Source organism: Fukomys damarensis, unplaced genomic scaffold, assembly GCF_012274545.1.
Source record: "Fukomys damarensis isolate Sample0158 unplaced genomic scaffold, DMR_v1.0_HiC HiC_scaffold_14, whole genome shotgun sequence".
In the NCBI taxonomy this organism is placed as follows: domain Eukaryota; kingdom Metazoa; phylum Chordata; class Mammalia; order Rodentia; family Bathyergidae; genus Fukomys; species Fukomys damarensis.
Window position 1 is genome coordinate 37238112 of NW_022900926.1, and position 10510 is coordinate 37248621.

The 10510-nt window shown below is 42.5% G+C and overlaps 1 protein-coding gene across 2 annotated transcripts in view; it reads left to right on the forward strand.

The window, feature by feature from the left end:
- The window catches only part of Rps6ka2 (ribosomal protein S6 kinase A2), a 347571-nt gene that overhangs the window by 169328 nt on the left and 167733 nt on the right, over positions 1-10510 (forward strand). The window lies entirely within an intron of this gene.

Genomic DNA, 10510 nt, shown 5'->3' on the forward strand with positions numbered 1-10510 from the left:
TTTTTTTTTTTTTTTTTTTTTTTTTAATTTCTTGTGAAAATTTTCTTTTGTTTTTTAGTTTTGTCTCTTTTGGTATGGTAATTTAACACTGAGTCTGTATTTTTGCTTTGATTACACTAGGAATTTTAGTGTAATACAGTGTGTTTAACTTCACCTAAAATTAGTCACGTCCTCCTCATTTACCTCCTGAAAACTACGAAGTTTTAACTACGATCAACCTCCTTATCTGCACATAATTTTTTAAACCAAGACTTCCTTTCTAACTTAATTTAAATACACAAATTATACAATACTTTTCCTTGAGTCCATATATGTTTAGAGTTACCTATAACATTTCATTGGTAGTGGACATTACCAAGTTATGAGGAAATGTCTTTATTTTGCCCTTATTTGTGAAAATTTTTTGTAGGGTAGAGATTTCGAGGTTGAAGTTATTTTCTCTTAGCATTTTGCATAAATTATTCCACTCTTTTAGCTTCCAGTATTGCTGTTGAGATGGTAGCTGATATCCTAATTAACATTCATTTGTAAAAAATCTGTCTTTTCCTTTGGTTGCTCTGGAGAGATTTTTTTTCTGTTTTCGGTATTTTGCAGATTTAATATGATGTATTTGGGTATGGATTTGTTTTTATTTAATCCTCTTTGGAAATTTTAAGCTTTTATAAATGTGAAGATTGGTATATTTTATCAACTCTGAAAAATTCTCAGCTATTGTCTTACTTCTTTGAATAGTGTTCTACTTTTCCTTTGTTATTCACTTTCATTCTAAGACTCAAGGGTCTATTGGATTTTTTCCCCTCTGTCTTTCATATCTCAACTACCCTTTCTATTCCCGTGTTTTTCTTCCTGGTTTGCAGTCCCCCAATTCTGTTCAGATCTAACTTCTCCTTTACTGACAAATGTATTCCAGCGTAAGTCCCAGATTAAGCTTTCCAGCACCCACCTCCTTCCATGGCTTTTTGATGTGAGGAGGGAGAGCACCCCACTCAAGGGTTTACATACCTCAAAGAGTCCACACTGTTGTCTTCACTTTCCCTGAGGGGAGCTGCGATGTCTTCATCTAACTCCCATTTCTAATATATGTATTCAGTGTCTGAAAGGCTATAAATGTCTGTGTAATATTTTTTTAAATGAGAAAGTCTTGTAAAAAATTCTAGCAATGATTTTCATTCTCCTTTATACCTATTCCAGGTTTTTCTATTATAATGTGTTTTTTCTTTTAAATTACAGAAGTCCTTCCTGCTATAGTTTTAACCTGTTTCCTCTTTCCTGCTAACTCCCTTCCTTTCAAAGTTCTTGTATAATTCAAGCCCAGGCCTGGGTTGATGAGAAAAAGTTCCTTGTTAGTTGTTGGAGTTGGTTAATCCCCGGGCCTGTCTTCTCACTGAATCAGGCAGGGTTTGTTCTGTCTGATAAGCATACATGTTGCAGAGATGAAATGTAGACTACAGCCATCATATCTCTGAAAATAATCATAGTAAAATCCTTTTAAACAAACAGATGTGGAATGCTATAGACTGATGTTTTCCCGAGGCATTTCAGCATTGATAGGAAAGGCAAAATGATCAATGAGAGCTGCAATACCATACAGTTGTCAAGTTGGAGGAGCACAGAACGGACCTCATTACAGTCTGGGGGATTGATTCCTGGGAGCAACACTGAAGCAGGGCCCAGGGCTGGTGGGGAGGACAGGGAGGATGGCCCAGATGGAAGTCACACATGTCCACAATGAACAGCTCATCTTCACAGGGATGCAAGCCTGTAAGAGTACAGACTAAACTCAAGCACAGTTGCTGAGCTCCAGAGTGTGACCCTTTCCTGAAAGTCATGGAGAGCTGTGAGTGCACCAAGTCACTTGAACAGATTTGCTTCTAAAAAGGTTGTTTCGGTGGCAGGATTGCTTGTGGAGTTTGGGAAAGCATTTAGCCGGTGATGACTAAATTCTGGCAAGAAATGACAGGAGCCCCAACTCACTGACAGCAGGGTTGGGAAGAAGGGAAGACAGGAAGATACTTAGAAGTCATGCTGACTAGTCTAACTAACCTGGGAGTAACAAAGAGAAATTAATGATGATTTTTACTCCTGGTATGAGCAAGAAAGCAACATAGCAGGACAGACATAAAGGAGCTTTTAGGTAAAGATTCTGGAATTTTAGCATTTGCTTATCTCATGGTTTTCTTAATTTTCTGTGTGGAACTCAAGGGTTTTTACAAATCACAGCTTCAGTGAACACCATGCATGTTACAGAGCACTTTTATGTATTGCATAAGGAATGGAACTACCACTTCTATAAGTGCCCCCTGTGACAAAGCCCCACAGGACTCTTCTCCCCATCTCTCCTTGCTGTGCAGAGGGGACTGCTCAACCTCAGCATGAGCAACAATATTTTATATGGACTTTATTCTTTTAGGTACAATTTAAGGTTCACAGAAAAATCAATGGGACATTTTTGACAGGATGGCTCTTCCTTTGGGAGCCTGTCCTGTGTGCTCTAGGATATCCAGCGACACATTTGATCTCAGCCTACCAGGCCCCAGTGCTTCCTACCCAGAGATGAAAACCAAGAATGTCCCTAGACGTTAATGCCAACTACCGTCAAGGGCAAAATCACCCATGCTGAGAACCACTGTTCTCAGGCTCAGACTTCCAGCAAAGGGTGAATCCCATGACCTGGACAGCGGGTGGGAATCTAACTCCAGACACTTTACCTTGCAATGTTCATTCCGTTTGCAGTGCCGCTGAGTGGAGTCCATTCTAGATTGGCCTTTGATCTGCTGTTAGCCACAGTTAACTTCTCTGCTAAATAGCCCACTTACCTACCTGTATCTAACTGATGTCAAGTACTGCATATTTTCATTTCCAGAAGTATTTTTTTCATCCTTATAGCTACTTGGTCACTTTCATAGTCTCTTGGCCTTTAATCATATTTTCATCTCCTTAAAATTACTGAATTTGAGTATTTTATGTTCTACGGTGGCCCACTCCATAAGAGAAAGTCTTCTCATGTCTAATTACAGGGCCTAGGCTCTTGTTGGCTTTGGTGCGGACACCCAGTGTCTGTGAACTTTGTGATCGATGATGGCAATATTATGTTTCTTAGAGCTCGGAGAAGGATTCCCTGGAGTCTGGATTCGATATAGATTTCTCTAGAAGCATTTGTTTTGGCTTCTGTTAGGCGTCTCTAGTTTTTCAGCTGGAGGTTTTGTTGGTGATAATTTTACACAGATAGTGGCTTGGATACACACCCTTATATAACGGCTGGCAGTGACCACCAATTCCTTGGAGATGTTCCTCACTGCCTCCCTGGCCCCTGCTAGGCTAGATTCCTTCTCTGCAAGGGGTTTACTGAGTGCCCCTTGCATGGAGCACAGAGCCTGCTGGACTGCCCACATGGTAGATGATTTGTCTTTGGGCCCCTCAGGATTGTTCAGTGGGACCTTGTGTTGCCACCTGGACACCATCTTTACCCTCCCTTATCTGAGCTCACTCCATCTGGGTATCAATGATACATTGGTCAACCCTGATAGGGCCAGGGATTTATCTCAGTGGTTCTGCCACCTGTCTTGCAGGTGTAAGGACACAAGTTCTATCCCTGGTACCAAAAAACAAAAAACAAACAACAAAATAAACAACAACAACAACAACAACAAAAAACCCTTGAATTGGGGTTGGCTCAAAATACATACATTTGTGTTGGTCATAGGGGAGCATCCTCTGCTCTACATGAGGTTCTGTGGCTTTGCAGGCTGTTCTGCTATTCTTGGACAACAGATAGCCCATACCCATGCTGGAGACACGCGGTCAGCATTTCTGTGCTGAGGCTGGCCCCATGTACCTGCTTCCTGTGCTTGTCTCCAGCTGCCTTCATGCCAGCTGTAAACATGCCAGGGGCTTTTCTGCTCTCTACCTTGTCAGTCCTAAGATGACCAGACATTTGTCTTCTTCAGGGTCAGGACTAGGAGCTGAAGACAGGGGAAGACAGGTAAAAGACAAACTAGGAGGGCCATCTTTGCTAGATCCCAGGCAGGGTCTTGAGAACTCCTCTTTGGCACATCCCAAGGCCCCATTGCCCCGCACCTTGAGAGTCCAGGCTTGCTCAGTGTCCATCTCCCAAGAATGATTCCTTGTACTCCTTCTTGGTCGATAAAGTCAGACCTAACTGTCGGGTCTTGCAGTTCTCTGGTTGCACCATAGAAGTCATCATCAGGACTTGAATATCAAGGAGATACCTTCCGGAGGCTATGGGTGGTGAATGTCCACCCATACTCAAGTGTGGGTGCAGATGTCCCTTCCTAGTCACAACTGGGCAAAGCATGCTTCCTGGCCACTCCTGATCATAGCCATCCCATAGGTGTAAATGCAGCTCATGTCTATCTGCCCTGCCTGAGACTACAGCAACTGCCAGGACAGGGTCTCGTTGCCACCTTCTCTTTGGGTACCCAGGCTCAGTGGGCCCCACAGCAGCAAGCCCAGGACAGTGAGCCCTGGAAGGCAGAAGATGTCCTGCTTCCGAACAGCTTGTCTGTCACTCATTCACACTCAGATTTATGTGGGAGAGAGCTGACAAATGATTAGTGAGTCACAAAATAACTTTCAAATACAACTGGATTTTTACATCTTAGTCTGCTGGTCTAATTTTAAGTTTGATTTATATTGATGATGGATCTTATATAAATTATGATTTTATTTTCTTTGGATTTAAAAAATCATCTCAGTTCCTAATATTTGGATATTTTCTCTATATTTGTAGGACTTGAGATATTTATGGAATGAAAATATACCAAACAATTAAAAATTTTGGCAAAGTGACATTGCCATTTTTAGAGTTGTATTTTTTTCTCATCTTGGTCATTTATGGGTGTCTTTATTTCCCATGGTTCTGGTCACTCTGGGCAGTATTGAAGCCACAGGTTTATAAGGAACCCTGTGAATCCACACATAAGATTCAGTATAACAGCCAGAAGGAGAAGCACCACTGTGCAGCCTGTGGACTGCAGCCTTGTCCGCGAATCTTGCACTGGCCCAACTCTGCTGCTGAGGGCCTCTCTTACATCTCTCCCTTCCTGCATCACTGCACCTGCTGTGGCTTCACTTTTCAACAAGATACTGTCATGTCCAAGATTGTCATAAGCGCTTTTTCACTAGAAGTTTCTGCTTCCCATGGACTCAGTACTCTGCACTCTGTTGCCAAGAATAATTCTAAATCACTGATATGTTCCTGCACCTCACTTGCACCACTCTTTTCATCTCTCACTTGTCATTTTGGAACAAATGCCACTCTCTCTTTTGCTCTCCATATGTTGAGCCCATGCACTCGCCACCCAGTCAGGCCTGGCTCACCAGCGTGTCAAATCCGAAGGTCTGTGCACTTGATGCCCTTTCTTTCTTCACCCTGTTCTGTTTTGCTTGGTCTGAAAAACTGTCCCTTCTGTGTCCCTCTGCTCCTTCTGTCCGTCAGGAGGATTAGGTGCATGCTTATTTTCCTTAAAAGTTAGACTTTTTCACTTCATCAAAAACATTTTTGTATCTGATAAGTAGTAATTAGCCTCTGATCTTCGTGAAGGAATGCACAGAACAGAGTGCTGAAATTATTGCATGCATAACAACTTCATGAATTCAAATAATTCTTCTATCATTATAACTATAATTAATTTCATAGCATTTTCTATTGCAATAATTTTTACAAATATCGTAAGTGTTAAGATAATATTTAATGTATATATAAATTTAGATTTAATTAAATTTAAATCTGTAGTTAACTGAGTAAACAATGAATATTTTGCTCAATATATCAATTACCATTCTTCCAGCTGCAAATAACCAAAAAAAAAAAATCCAGTTTAAAAAAGAGATTTGTTATTGTCCATAGAAATAGCCCTCAAAGAAGTCTGGCTTTAGGATCAGTTATCACAGCAGTTCAGCAAGGTGATCAGGAGCCAGGATGTTTCCAGTTGTCAGCTTTGTTGTGCTTGTAATGACAACTGGCTCCCTCACAGTCCCAAGATAGTTGTACCAGCTCTGGATATGGCATCCTCACATGTGCTTCCAGAGAGAGTAGAAGAGACTCTCTCCTCCACTCTGCCTCACGTTTATTCCTCACTCTGTGAATGTAGATGTATTTCATATCCACATTGGGTTCCTCACTGTCTCTTCTTCGCTTTTCTAGAGTTTTTCAGCTTCTATCTGGTTCTACTCAACTCCAGCCTTTTAGTCACACCATCCATTTCTGCTTTCTTGTTCCTCATTAAGCTCCCCACTCCTACTTTTCTTTTACTCAGGATTTCCTTCTTGGTTTCTTGGTCTTTATGTCTCTTATATTCTCTCTGTCTTAACAACATCAATATTTGTATATCCTCCCTCCCTCATTCATTCTTTGTGTTTTTAAGCAACCTCTACCTGGTAACTGAGGCCCTCATTTGAAATGCAAATCTCATTGCCTGGAATTTCACCATTATAGCTTTGTTCCCAATGTTTTAAAGACCTTTTAGTCATTAAAACTTTCTTACTAAATTGCAAATATGTGCAGAGATATTAAATCCTGAATTCAGAGGCCTGTTGTCATTTTGACATGACTCACTGGGTTCCCAGGTATAGATATGAGACCTGAGATCAGCATCTTGTGGGTGAGGGAGGAGCCAGGAATGAGCTGGGAGAGCAAAGGCAAATAAGACCCTTCCCTAAGAGTTTCAAGCCTCTTTTTGACAAATCATTGCTCTGGACTTACCCCGGCTGATAGCTCATCGCTGTTTGCTATCTGGAGACTCATCGACACTAGGCTTTCCTCATAAGTTCCCACCTCCAGGAAGCATCATAATAATAAGCATAATAAGAACACACGGACACAGCTGAGAAGAGGGGTTTAGTTAGATGGGCCTAATCCTGGCCCCCTCTCCTATAATCTTACCACCCAAGGGTTTACTTTCTGTATGCTCAGGGACTGCATAAAGGGAACCTTGGTTAAATGTATTCATAATCCAGACAGAAGAAGTTGTTCGCACAGCGCTCTGGCAAGACTGCCTGTCTTATATTAGCTGGGCACTACTGTCTCTAGAGTGCCTGGTAAGACAATTCTGTTACCACAGAGCCTTCTAGAAAAATACAATTGATGACCTGTAATCCTGGTGAATTTAGCCACTGTGGGCCCAGCAACATGCAAAACCTTTGTTCTAATGAAGACAGAATTTTTCTTTACTTTTGAGACAGAAAAGTTGACCTGAAGTGTAATTTGGCATTATGCTAGAAATAATTATGAGAATAAATGAGTTTTATGAATTTGGAAATCTCAATAACCTGCAAGACTGTTCCTACAGGACCAGGCATTTCAGTAGAAATGAAGTTATTAGAAGCTTTTGGATCTACCTCTTGGGCCATTAGAAAAATAGTATTGCATGCTTGTCAGGTGCCCTGAGAATAAGACATCTTTTAAAAATGCAAAGACTAGGGCTGGGGATTTAGCTCAGTGGTTCCACCACCTGCCTCACAAGTGCAAGGCCCTGAGTTTGATCCCCAGTACCAAAAATAAATAAATAAAAATGCAGAGACCATGCTAACCTTACCAATGCACTGTACTATCTTGGGTGGAGAGATGAGCTTCCTCTTACCTGCCCAAAAAATGCCTTCTTACCCCTCAGGGTCTAGACCAAGGGCCAGCACCTCCTCAACTTCTTTAAATAGAACTAACTTCTCATCTATCTGTTTGCATAGCATTTTCTTATATATCTTTCCATGTTACATGAAAAAGTGTGTCCCAGTTGTCTATTTGCTTATCTTCTCTTCCATGATACTGTGGACTTCTTGAGATGCTGTACTCTTGTATCCTTGATGCCATCTACTGTACCAGCTGCTAGCAGATGTCTAATCATCACCTAATCTAGCACTATTCTAGAGTGGCAGGAGCCATGGAATTTATTTACAAGTTTACTATGCTTAGGTCAGAGTAAAGTTCAGGATTCTGAGATCACTTGGACTGTTTGTCTTCTCTCCAGTCTATTCTCACTCCATCATCTGGGCACAAGCCGTAATATGGGTTTGTAGTTTCTTTTCTCATATCTGGGAAGGATAATTTGGACCCAGGCTAAAGTGAACTCTGATGTCTATGCCAGACTTGGGTGTCTGGGGGTTTTGTTACATTAAGCATCTTACTGAGACTTCAACAAAAGCAAATAGACTTGTTTTAGCAATGAATTTTGTTGTCCTTAACTTTGGAAGAATCATGAATGTCCCATAAGACATTTCCTTTCTAATTCTATTAGAACCAGATCCAATACTTGTGTGGGTAAAATATAAACCTTCCTACTTCCTTGAGGAATCTGTCTTGTGCAGGATGCCCTTGAGTTGGAATAGTTGGGATACTGTTCTGTTTGAGTTTTACCAGCACCCTATAGTGGTAAGCTTGGCTAAACTGGCCCCTTCCTCATTCCTGGAGACAGTGACCAATCCAAGCTCTGTCTGCTGCTTTCTTTGCCAGAATAGCAACATTTGGACCACACTATGTACAGAGGGCCCTTGATTTACAAACTCAGTTCATTCTTTAAGGCTGGTTGTAATTCACGTTGGTCAATTGAAGACTCAGGCTCCTCTGCACAGCCTTCAAAATTTCTCTCCTTTACACAGGTAGATCTCAGTGACCTTAGAGAAAAATTGGCCTAGGATTTCTCAATTAACCCCACACAGGAAAGGATGTTGTAATACTCCTCCCAGAATCTTTAAGGGTTAAATCTGTATCTGAGACCATCTGGAAGCACAAGTGGCCAGTGTTCAGGTCATAACTCAAGACTTTTGTTATGTTAAAACTAAAATTCCAGTTGTCACCCAAGTTGTTTGTGTGTCAGGCCATTTGTAACTTGAGACTCCACTGTATTTCCTCTCAGCCAGGATGCCTAAGTGGTCTCAGGGGGACTTACCAGGTCACAACCATCAGGAGGCAAATAGCCATCCTCCCACCAGAACGTCACAGGGAAGCAAGAAACAAATTCAGATGGGCATTCCACTGTCACATTGACTGGAGAGGCAGTAAAAGGAATGTTTGATTTCTCTGTGGGGCTCTTCAGTTCTTCAGAGAAAAATATTCATGTAGGGTAATATGTTATATGAAAATCACTTATTCTTCTTAATTTGCAAAGCACCAGTGACATCATTATCTTGCTTAAGTCTCATAGTAACCCAGGAAGGAAGGTGTGGTGGATTTTATTGTATTTTCATCTTAGGGACAAGCCGTGGGAACTCAGCATGCAAATGTGTTCAAGGTTACCAATTAAGGAAGAGGTAGTCTTGATGCTAAATGCTTCCTACTGTCCACCATGCAGCCAGGGAGCGCCATAAAAACGGGGCTTTTTAGTAAATCCGGAAAGTGTGTCTTCCTTCACCTCCACCTGGGTGCTGTATGAACTTATACGTTTTTATCTGGAAATATTCCAATCTCTTTATGCATTGTGGCAAAATGTAGCCTACTGCAAATATTAATGCAATACTTATTCAGCAGAGGAAATACAAATACACACAGGGTTTTTGTTTTGTTTTGTTTTGTTTTAGTTTGTAATTTGCATTGCAAAAGACCAATTCCTGTAAACTTAACACCACAGGAATGGGCTTTTTTGGGGGGTGGGGTGGGGCCATTATTGCAGTATATCAGTGCGTTTTGTTTTCCCCTCTTTTAAAACATAAGCTCATTGAGTGGATTTTGCACAAGAGGAGAACAGAGCAGGCTGCCCAGTCTGCCTCCTGCTGTCTGATGGGCATGTTGCGGGTGGGGGCACCCCTTTAAGGCAAATCCTTTGCCATCTTGCAAGAGCTCCCGCCCGCAGACCTAGGTCACCGTGTCTCAGGATATTTCTGTGCAGGGCCTGATAAGTCATCTGTTTGGATGACTTTCTATATATGGAGCCAGAGGTCACGGAGAGCGGATGTGTCTTTGTTCTCCAGCCGTTGCAAAGGGAGGCTCCCTCAGTCGGCCGCTGGGTCCCCTGGCCACGTGAGGCATCCGTTTTGCCGCAAGCAGGAGGCCGACAGATTCTGAATAGCAGGAGAGACACCCCCATCCTCATCCTGGCCCAGCTCGGACCGGGAGGAGAGATGGACAGCGCAGCGCTTGCTCATTAAGCGTTAAAGTTTGTTCAGCTGAGACATGCACGATGCTAAGGTGCGAACATGGATGTTTTAAGGAAAGAAAACATAATAACACTCCAAGATAGAAAAGGCCTAGAAAGGCTAGGAGTAGACATGCCAGCTCCTGGAGCGGTTTCTGGGCATCCGCACCAGCCGGCAAGGCTGGGAGCGGTCCTGGTAGGGCTTATTAGGCATGCGACGGCTGCGCTTGCTGATTGGAGGTAGAGGGTAGTGGGTGGGGCAGTGTGGGGGCGGTACTGCAGCGAGCAGGTACTCCGAAGTATAGAGTAGTAGGAGGAGGGGTGAGCGCCTGGGACAGCGAGCGGCGTGCACTGATTGGAGGCAGTGGCGGAGGCGGAGCACTTATGGGCGGGGAGGCAGGCTTTGATTGGCGGTGGGCGGGGCG